Below are 10756 nucleotides of genomic sequence, written 5' to 3'. Positions count from 1 at the left end.
ATACGGGCTGACTTCTGTGTATGGCAGTCCTGTGTAGGTCCTTATAGTTGTCAGGTTACCCAAATCTCAATGGTTTGACAGAAGTTCGCCTTCCTCTCATGTTATGTGTCCTGTGAGGAGCAGGAGGGGGCTTGGAGTTCATGGTAATTGTTCAGGGGCCCTGCCTGAAGGAAGCTCCATATTACCTGTGCTTCTACACTCGCCTCAGCAGACAGAGAGAACTCCCGAGGGACTCATACAAGCAATCAAATGCTCCAGCCCAGAAGTGACATCCGTCACAACTCACTGGTCTGAACTGGTCACATGACCATACACACCAGGAAGTCCAGGGCCCTGCGGCTCACCAGCCCTCAGCATATACATACACGCCATTCACAAGAATCCCACCTTCAGACTGTGTCCAGGGGAGAAACCTCTCTGAGGAGAAAGCGAAAGTGTTAGTCACCCAGTCATGTCTGATTCTTTGCGACCCCATGGACTGTAGCCCATCAGGTGCCTCTGTCCGTGGACTCTCCCAGGCAAGAATACTGGAGTGGGTTGCCATTTCCTTCTTCAGGGGATCTTCCCGACCCAGGGATCGAACCCAGGTCCCTTGCGTTACAGGCAGATTCTTTACCGTCTGAGCCACCAGAGGGGCCAGTGCCAAATCAGCCGGTCAAACACTTAAGTATCAATTATGAGCAAGGCCTGGATGGGACTAAGGAATAAAGACAACCAAAGTCATAGAAATCTTTCACCTAGTTTTTCTTGTTGCTGTTTTTTGTTTTTGTTTTTTTCTTGTTGCTGTTTTGTCCTGGCCATGCTTCATGGCTTATAGGATCTTAGTTTCTCAAGCAGGGATGCAACCCAGGCCCCTGGCAGCAGAAGCACAGAGTCTTAATCACAGACCACCAAGAAATTCCAAATTTTCACCTAATTTTTTGGTATGTGAGTATATCTCATTTTTTTCAAAAATTGACATGTGCCTCCATGGAGGAAAAAAAGTCAGAGGTGCTTCTGATATCTCCCGGGTGGAACCCAGCAATGCTGTTACATGTCCTACAACACACAGGACAAGCCCCACGACAAAACTTGTTGTCTAGAGTTCTTTCAGACACATAAATCTGAGTTCAGGTCTCATATCTCCCCTCTGAGCCTACTTAGGATCATGGGACAACATCTTGGATAGACCCTAAGGTTGCCATGGTTGAGAAGTCCTGTATTAGAGTAAAGCCAAGTTCATATTCGGAAAACACAAAACAAAACAAATCCCCAAACCAAAACAAGCAGAAGTCTGCCTTGAGTTCAGCCTCTGCCTGTTGGATTCAGGGGGTGGTTGTGGTTCCAGCTGCTGAAGTCACACGGAAGCGTCCGTGAGACGGGCTGCGGCCAGGCCCTGCAAGCAGTGGTGACCCAGATCAGGAATCTGCCCAGGGCTTACAAGGGGCCTTGATTCTCTGAATGCCCATTAGCACCTTTTCCCCAGCAGCGGCAACCAGATGATGTCAGATGTTCCTGGGGGTGAAAGCTCCCCCAGCAGAGACTCTGCTTTAATACGATGTTCAAGTTTGCTAAGGGTACCTTTCTAGTTGTGCTGCAGAGGGCCAAACCCTGGACAAAGCACTAGAGGGCCTGATTTTTAAACCCAGCTCTGCCATTAAATCACTCACTGCCTTTCCTTTTTGGTCCTCTGCTTCTGTATCTGTAAGGTGAGAGGATCACACAGGACAATTCCTAAAGTCTGTTCAGAGCTTCCTATTGTTCTAGGGCTTGGCTTCTGGAATTTTTGTTTCCAATTAATACTGTGCCAGTCATAGCCTCACCCTCTCCAAAGAAACAGTGGAGTATTTCTTTCTCTATTTTTTTTCTTTTTTTAAAAGAGGAGTTGTTTTGATAGTAGAGAGACAGTCATTTTATTTATTTACTTATTTATTATTTTGGCCATGCCACTGAGCATGCAGGATTTTCATTCTCCCACCAGGGATTGAACCCGGGCTCTTGGCAGTGAGAGCCTGGAGTCCTAACCTCTGGACACCCAGGGAATTCCCAGAGTGAGGATTTTGGCTGCACAGTGACACAGACCAGGTGACAGGAGCCATCTGGACTGATGAAGGGACCGAAGAATGTGAAGGGCGGCAGCCCTGGAGTAAACAGGAGGGGCTGGGGAGAGGCACTGGCAGGGGAGGTTCTGAATCCACCAAAAGGCATCTTCTGGGCTGACCCCACACTGAAAAGTTATCTGTGATCCAAGGAATAAGAAGAGGTGGGCAAGAGCTGCTAAATGGTTTTTGGAGGAGAAGTCAGGAGAAACAGCATGCAAAGTACACAGAGAAAAGAGCAATGTACCAAGAAAGGGAGGGAATTTGTGTGTGTGTGTGTGTGTGTGTGTGTGTGTGTGTGTGTGTGACTCTGTTGTATCCTTGCTAATGGCAAGAGAAACTGAACCATTTCAATTCAGCTTGAATCTGCCTACGAGCTTTTAAAAAAAAAAAAAAGATCACAGGATTATTAGGTTTGCTGGTCTCTTAAAGGCCTCTTGAACTTGTTCAGCTGTAATCAAAAGACAGGGGCAAGAGGAGAGAGGAGAGAGAAGCCCCCTTGCTCTTTACCATCTACATTTTCTCCTGGTCCATCTCAGAATCCAATAAAGCCTAACAGTGAACTTGAAACAGAGTGAGAGGTATTTAATAAAGGACTGTTCTGTCTAAACAATGATTCAGGAATTTTTGGAAGCTGGGAGAAACAGGCTGAATGGCTTTTCCACTCCAGGTCCCCTAAAGAGGGTTATGCATGTCTTTTATTTGTCTTAGTTTTCAACCTGCTTTTTTTTTTCAGCCACATCAACACTTTGCTGATAAACTGAGCTTTGCTGTATCCCACAGTCTGCCCCTGTTTCTCACCCAGTTCCTCTTTTATTCATCCAATCTGCCAATCCCTCATCATCTGTTTATAAAGAACCTACTCTGTGTCAAGTACTGTATTATAGGCTGAGGATACAAAGGTGAACAAAATACAGTACAGGCCTTCCAGGCATCACACTCAGATGGATAGGTATGTAAACAATGACCCCACAGTGTGGTAAGTGGGTCTCTCGGGGTAACACCTGGCCTTAAAAGGCAGGTCTCAGGTGAGCCTTCTGAGGAGGGAGCACTGGAGCTAAGTTTTGAAGGGCAAATAGAAGCTATTTGGGCACTAAAGAGAGAATGATCTAGGCTTACGAAAGGTTTGAAAGCAAGAGAATTTGGTGATCCATTGACATGTAAAGTTATATTCACATTGAATATAATGTGATTGGATAGTAGTGTTCAGTGAGGACCCAGGCCATGTCTGCCAAGCCAAGGCAGTGTGTGTCTGTTTCAAACCACATTATTGAATATACAGTGTTGATTTACTAACACTGAGCTCACAGCCAACAGGGTCTTCCCAGGTGGTGCTGGTGGTCAAGAACCTGCCTGCCAGTGCAGGAAGCCTAAGAGATGCAGGTTTGATCCCTGGTTTAGGAAGAGCCTCTGAGGAGGGCGTGGCAATCTATTCCAGTATTCTCACCTGGAGAGTTCCATGAACAGAGCAGCCGGAGGGCTACAGTCCATAGGGTCACAAAGAGTCAGACACAACTGAAGCAACTTAGCATGCACGCACGCACAGCCAACAGCCTGTAACGAGTGCCTGCTAATGCTTTCCTAATGCATGTATTTTCTCCATGAGGCACATCACACCCTTCTCATGCAGAGAAACATTAGAGCCATTTTGAACAGCAAAATCACCAGCAAAACCCACAAAACCACAGGAACTGTGGCACTAAATAGATGGCAGTAAGGACACTTGCTTACAGTGTAAGAGCTGAAAACAGAGGAGTGAGGCCTTGCTGGACCTCAGCTGGGAATGCACGAGGTTGGACCAATCACATTTTTTGCATCGCTGCACACACACACACACAAATGACTGCAGAAGTGCCATGAGTATGGAAGAGTGTACAAATACGTTTCAGGGAGTAGCAAATTCACAGAGAGGGAGTCATAAACAGTGAGGATCATCTGTATTTCAGAAACATAAATACAAACCCTGAAATTCTCACCACTGCCAACGAGCATTGTATTCAGTAGAATAGTTTGATTTGGGGCTTCCGTGGTGATCCCGTGGTTAAGAATTCACCTTGCAAAGCAAGGGACACAGGTTCGATCCCTGGTCCAGGAAGATTCCCACATGCCGTGGAGCAACTAAGCCTGTGCACCACAACTACTCAGCCCATGTGTCACAGCTACTGAAGCCTGCCTGCCTAGAGCCCATGCTCTGCAACAAAGGAAGCCACCCCAGTGGGAAGCCCGCACACCACAATGAAGAGTAACCCCCACTCACCGAAACTAGAGAAAGCTTCCGGCAGCAACGAAGACCCACCGCAGCCAAAAATAAACAAATAAATAAAGTTTGAAAAGTAACAGGAAAACAACCCCAAGGGGAGTAGAAGAATATTTTGATTTCTCCTAGAATGCAAGAGAAAGGCATACGTGAGTTTGGAGCTACCGATTGATTTAAGACTAAAGATTTGAGACTCCTTATGCACTGCTGGTGGGGATATAAACTGATGCAGTCACAATGGAAAACAGGATGAAAGCTCCTTGAAAAATTAAAAGTAGAATTGCCATATGGTTCAAGGATTTAACTTCTGGGTATTTACCCAAAGAAAACAAACATACTAATTTGAAAAGACACATGCACACCAGGGCTTCCCAGGTGGCGCTAGTGGTAAAGAACCTGCCTGCCAGTGCAGGAGACATGAGACGTGGGTTCGATCCCTGGGTCGAGAAGATCCCCTGGAGGAAGGCATGGCAACCCCGTCCAGCATTCGTGCCTGGACAATCCATGGACAAAGGAGCCTGGAGGGCTACAGTCCACGGGGTCACAAAAGAGTCATACACAACTGAAGTAACTTAGCGTGCATGCAGCATATCCATACCAATGTTCATTGCAGCATTATTTAAATAGCCAGGCTCAGACGGTAGAGAATCTGCCGTAATTCAGGAGACCTGGGTTCAATCCCTGAGTCAGGAAGTTCCCCTGGAGAAGGGAATGGCAACCCACTCCAGTACCCTACACCAGAGAATTCAGTGGACAGAGGGACCTGGAGGGCTACAGTCTGTAGGGTCACAAAGAGTTGGACTCAGTCGTGACTCCTACCCATGTGACATGACAAGATATGGAAGCAACCTAAGTGTCCACTGATAGATGAATGGATAAAGAAGATATGCTGTGTGTGTATACTTATATATATACATGCATATATGTAAAACGGGATATTACTCGTCCATAAAAAATAAAATAGAATCTAGTCATATGTGACAACATGGATGAATCTGGAGGGCATTCTGCTGAATAAGTCAGAGAAATAAAAATACTGTATGATCTCACTTGTATGTGAACTCTCAAAAACAAACATAAAACAGAAACAGACTCAGATAGGGAGAAAAAAAATGGGTGGTTGTCATAGTGGAGGGGTGTGACGTTGGCAAAATAGGTGAAGGGGATAGAGAAGTACAAACCTCCAGCTGTAAAGTAAATAAGCCACGAGGATGTAACATACAGCATGAGGAATATGGTCAGTGATATCGTAATAACTTTGTATGGGGACAGATGGTTATTAGACTTATACGGTGATCATTTCACACACATGCAAAGTCAAATCACTATGTATTGCACCTGGAGCTAACATAATAACGTCCATCAACTGGATTTCAATTTTTTAAAAAAGACAAAAAATCTGGGAACTCATAGAAAGCTACATTACACTGAAGCAGTGTTTAAAACAGACCATCCTGAGTCATTCTAGAAGGAAAGCCAGCCAGAGGATGACTTACAGCTCACTCCCTGATGCCAGGGAAGCCAGACTACTGAACTAGCAGACTCATTTCTGACTGGAGCAAAGCAAAGTACGTCAGAGCCCCAGAGAGCTCTCTGTTCTGCCAGCTGTCAGCAACTACACTGTCTGTATTGGTCTATGGAGGAGGATCAAAAAATCATGGTGTCTTGAGTTGCCACTTGCTGACAGAAATGCAGCAGGCTTTGCCCAACACTGTGTTACAAGAACAGCCTACGCAGCCAGTGCTTCAGAATTTTCCAGAACCAGTGATAAATAAGTTCCTTAAGCTGCTAAATCCCAGAGAACCTCTGGGGCAAGGATTTACTTGAAATGCTAGACATGCAACAGAAGTTTCATGTAATATTTAAAAGGATAGGTCATCTCTTATATAGGAACAAAAGAAGTTCCAGAACACAGCTCCCTCAGAGTCTCATCTCGTGGCTGTCCCACTGAATTCATGGGGACTTCCCTTGGTCAAAAAATTATAATGCTTAGAATTTTATTTTTAATGATATTTCATGTACTTGGTTGCTCTGAGCCTTCATTCCTGCACGTGGGCTTTCTCTAGTTGGGGTGCAGGCACCCTAGGGACACGGGCTTCAGTAGTTGTGGTGCACAGGTTGGCTGTTCCATGGCACGTGGGATCTTCCCAGACCTGGACTTGAACCCCTGTCCCCTGCATTGGCAGAGGGATTCTTATTGACTGTACCATCAGTGAAGTGAAGTGAAGTCGCTCAGTCGTGTCCGACTCTTTGCAACCCCATGGACTGTAGTCTACCACACTCCTCTGTCCATGGGATTTTCCAGGCAAGGGTACTGGAGTGGGTTGCAATTTCCTAGAATTTTATTTTTAAGTAAATATTTTATTTTTAAATAATGTATGCCATAAACTGCCTGGGTGGTACCTAACACCAAGTTTTTTGTTTTGTTTTTTGCATTTTTCCAATTTTGTTTGAATTTAATTTTAAAAGGTGGATTTTATTTTTAGAGTAGTTTTAGGTTCAAATAAAACTGGGTAGAAAATACAGTTTCCACAAACTTCCTGCCCTCTCCCACACACAGCCTCACCCACCATCAACATCAGGCATGAGAGTGGTAACTCTGTTACGATCCATGAGACCTATATCGATACATCATTATCACCCAAAGTCCACAGTTTACATTAGAGCTTTTAAAAAATAAATTTATTTATTATTTTTGGTTGCACTGGGTCTTTTTTGCTGTGCGCGGACTTTCTCTAGTTACAATGAGCAGTGGCTACTCTTCCTTGTGGTCTGAGGGGTTTTCATTGGTGGCTTCTCTTGCTGTGCAGCACAGGCTCTAGGCACATGGGTTTAGGAGTCATGGTGCTCAGGCATTTGGGATCTTCCTGGACCAAGGATGGAACCCATGCCCCCTGTATTGACAGGTGGATTCTTATCCATTGTACCACCAGGGAAGTCTTACATTAGAGTTTACTCTTGGTGTTGTATGTTCTGTGAATTTTGACAAATGTATGATGACCCTAATTTACCATTAAAACATCATACAAAATAATTTTACTGCCCTAAAAATCCTCTTTGCCCCACTTCTTCCCCCTCAATCCCTGACAGCTATTGACCTTTTTACTATCTCTACAGGTTTGTCTTTTCCAGAATGCCATATAGTGGGGATCACACAGTATGTATCCTTTTCAGATTGGTTAGCCCTCTATGTATAAGATCAATATCGATTAATAAGTCACCTGCAAATCACTATACTGAGAGCACCTTATAATCCTGGTTGTCACTGAATTCCCCACAGAAAGGAGGCATATAAGTGTTTGTTGCAAGTATAAACAACCTCCTTCTCTGATTAAAAAAAAAATTAGGGCATTAATAATAGTACTTAGAACTTGGTATTAGTTAGAAAAAGAAGTGATAATGATATTCACTCTGAACCAAAACAGCTTGTAAACAATACAGTCAAGTACAACCTCCAGCCTGTAGCCAGTGAGATGTGACTCAGATCTCAATATTTTGGTAACTTAGAATTCTTATTTTTTCCAGTTTTATTAAGATATAATTGACAGACTACACAGTATAAGTTTAAAGTGTGCAGCAGGGGTACTTCACTGGTGGGGCCAGTGGTTAAGAATCTGCTTTCCAATGCAGGGGATATGCCAGGTTTGATTCCTGGTTGGGGAATTAAGATTCCACATGCTGTGGGGCAGCTAAGCCTGAGTGCTGCAACAACAGAAGCATGTACCACAATGAAGACCCAGGGGAGCCAAAATAAAAAAAATTTTTAAATATGTATATATATAGATAGAGAGAGGAATGATTACAACAGTAAGTTTAGTTACAAAAAAAGTCTTTTTCCTTGCAGTGAGAACTTTTACTCTCTTAGCAATTTTCAAACACATCAGGCAATAGTGTTAACTACAGTCAACAGGTTGTACATTACCTCTTACTTACAGAATTCTGACTACATCTTCCACAGAAGGATTTTGCCAGTGATGGCACAGTTTAAGTGAAAGTTAATGCTCAACTTGGTTTCAAGTCCTATATTTGGGGCACCCCTCTGAGAACTCCCCAAATCAGCTGACACTCCCCGAGGTGGGGAGATCCAGTATGACTGAGCAAAGCCAAATATAAGGAGAGGCTGACCTCATGGATCTGTTATGCCTTGTCCCTATTTCTGGGGCCCAGGATCATCCTCACTTTTTTGACAATAGATCTACTCCGCTGAGTCACATGTAACTGAAATCCCCATCTGCAGTTTGTCCTGCTTCTTGTTGGAATTCAGAAAACCTAAACAAGGGGCAATATTCTCAGCAGGATAATAGAGGGAAGGAGAGGTGGATAAGAAACATTCAGGAAATATAAAGACAGAAAGGAAAATATGGGCCTAAGCAATAATTACTGAGATGTAAGTCTAGAGAAATTAAGGCATGGATCAGCCTCCCTTTATATAATCACGATGTTTATAAATCTGCCTGTAGATCAACTCACATTTCAAATCCAACAGGGAACTGACATTTAGCAGAGTTTGGATGTGGTTCTTTTTGTATGGTGGAGCATTTGTCTGTACTGTTAATAACTAATTTTCTAACCTAGTTTATAGATACCATAGATATTCCTCTATGGTGGCTTTGAGATAGGATGTAGGTGTCTCATCAAAGCATCTTGCCTAGGAAATTCCCTGGTGGTCTAGTAGTTAGGATTCGGTGCTCTCACTGCCGTAGACCCAGGTTAAATACTGTAAGATGCATGACACAGTCACAAACAAACAAAAGCCTTGCTGGGCACACAATTAGAACAAATGCCCTCCTGGTTGTCCAGATACTCTGCCAGGTTGGAAATATCCCTTTCAGTTGGAATGATTAGGGGAGGCTTTGGAAAAATTTGAACTAGGGTTTGAAAGTTAGGTAGGATATTGGTGGATGGAGAAAGAGTAAGGACTTTGCAGGCAGAGGAGAACCCCAGAGGAGAGTAAAAGTTCAGTCAGGCAAGCTCAGTTGGCCATAGAGTAGATGAGAGAGAAAACGAGAGGACAGAGGCTCAGACGATGTGCTGGGGGGCGGAGTAGGGGCTGGGGAAGGGGACGCACAGGAGTTTAAGGAGGAGTTTCATTTTACTCATGGAGCGGTTAGCAGCCTTCAGGCAGGGTGGGCTGACATAGAAAGAAACAGAGAAGGGAGACCAGTAAAGTCACTACATATTCAGAACCACAAAAATGGTCTTTAGGGTAAAGGTGGCAGTTAGAACAACCAAAGGGTCAATTCTAGAGACTCAGAACTTAAAAAATTAGCTCCCATCTACTCCAGCCACTCAGTACTCCCAGTATATATTAATTAAAGCCCTGTGAATAGACAATCTTTAGTTACTTTCTCTTTGTATTAATCTATAACATACAAGGGCTTCCCAGGTGGCGCGAGTGGTAAAGAACTCACCTGCCAGTGCAGGAGACGTAAGGAACATGGGTTCAGTCCCTGGGTTGGGAAGATCCCCTGGAGGAGGGTATGGCAACCCACTCCACAGTTCTTCCCTGGAAAATCCCATGGACAGAGGAGCCTGGTGGGCTAGTCCATAGGGTCGCAAAAAGTCGGACACGACTGAAGTGACTTAGCACATAACACACAACAGTTTTGAAAAATTGTGAGCTATGCAAATAAAAGCTTTAAGACAAATTCCCATCCTTTTAGTACACGACAGCAGTCCCCAAGCCCTTATGCATTTAAAGCCTCCCACTGACTGTCAGGGCTTAAATTAGATGTTGGGGAGACCAGCTAAGGACAAAGCCTAGAGATTGGCTGACTGAGAGGATGAAAGCCTCTGCTGCTAAGTCACTTCAGTCGTGTCCGACTCTGTGCGACCCCATAGACGGCAGCCCACCAGGCTCCCCCGGCCCTGGGATTCTCCAGGCAAGAACACTCTGGTCAGTTTCAATCTGAAGCAGTGTTACCCAGGTGAGAATCTCCAGCAGGCACTTAAAATCCAGATCTCAAACTCTATACAGTGTAACAGTGTTTGACAAACAAGATAAAAATAACTTGATAGGTGAAAATGTTTTGTAACGCGGTAAGTGAAACTTCATCTAATTAAAGATTTCATTCTTAGGGTGAATATAATAGATGTGAATGATCCTTGTTAAAACAAAAAACCCCAAACCCTTCAAAACCTTGCACTACCTTGTTACTACTGAGTTAGTCTTAGCAAATTGAAGTAGATTTGCCAAGAATTCACCTTGATCAAAAACAAACCAAAAAAAAAAGGTGAAAAGAAAGCAGGTCGAAAGAACGCAGATCCAAGGAAACGGATCTGCAACAAGGGGAATCATTTCGGGAAATTCAGGGGAGGGTCAGGGTGCCAGCGATAAGAGGGGCAAGCCCGGGGAGGTTTTGAGGTCTGGGGTGGACTGGAGGGATGGCCATATGGAAACCCGCCCAGAACCTTCCCGAGA

This window comes from Oryx dammah, unplaced genomic scaffold, assembly GCF_014754425.2.
Source record: "Oryx dammah isolate SB20612 unplaced genomic scaffold, SCBI_Odam_1.1 HiC_scaffold_8, whole genome shotgun sequence".
Classification (NCBI taxonomy): Eukaryota; Metazoa; Chordata; class Mammalia; order Artiodactyla; family Bovidae; genus Oryx; species Oryx dammah.
The sequence above is the reverse complement of the archived record's forward strand: the minus strand, read 5'-3'. Positions refer to the sequence as shown.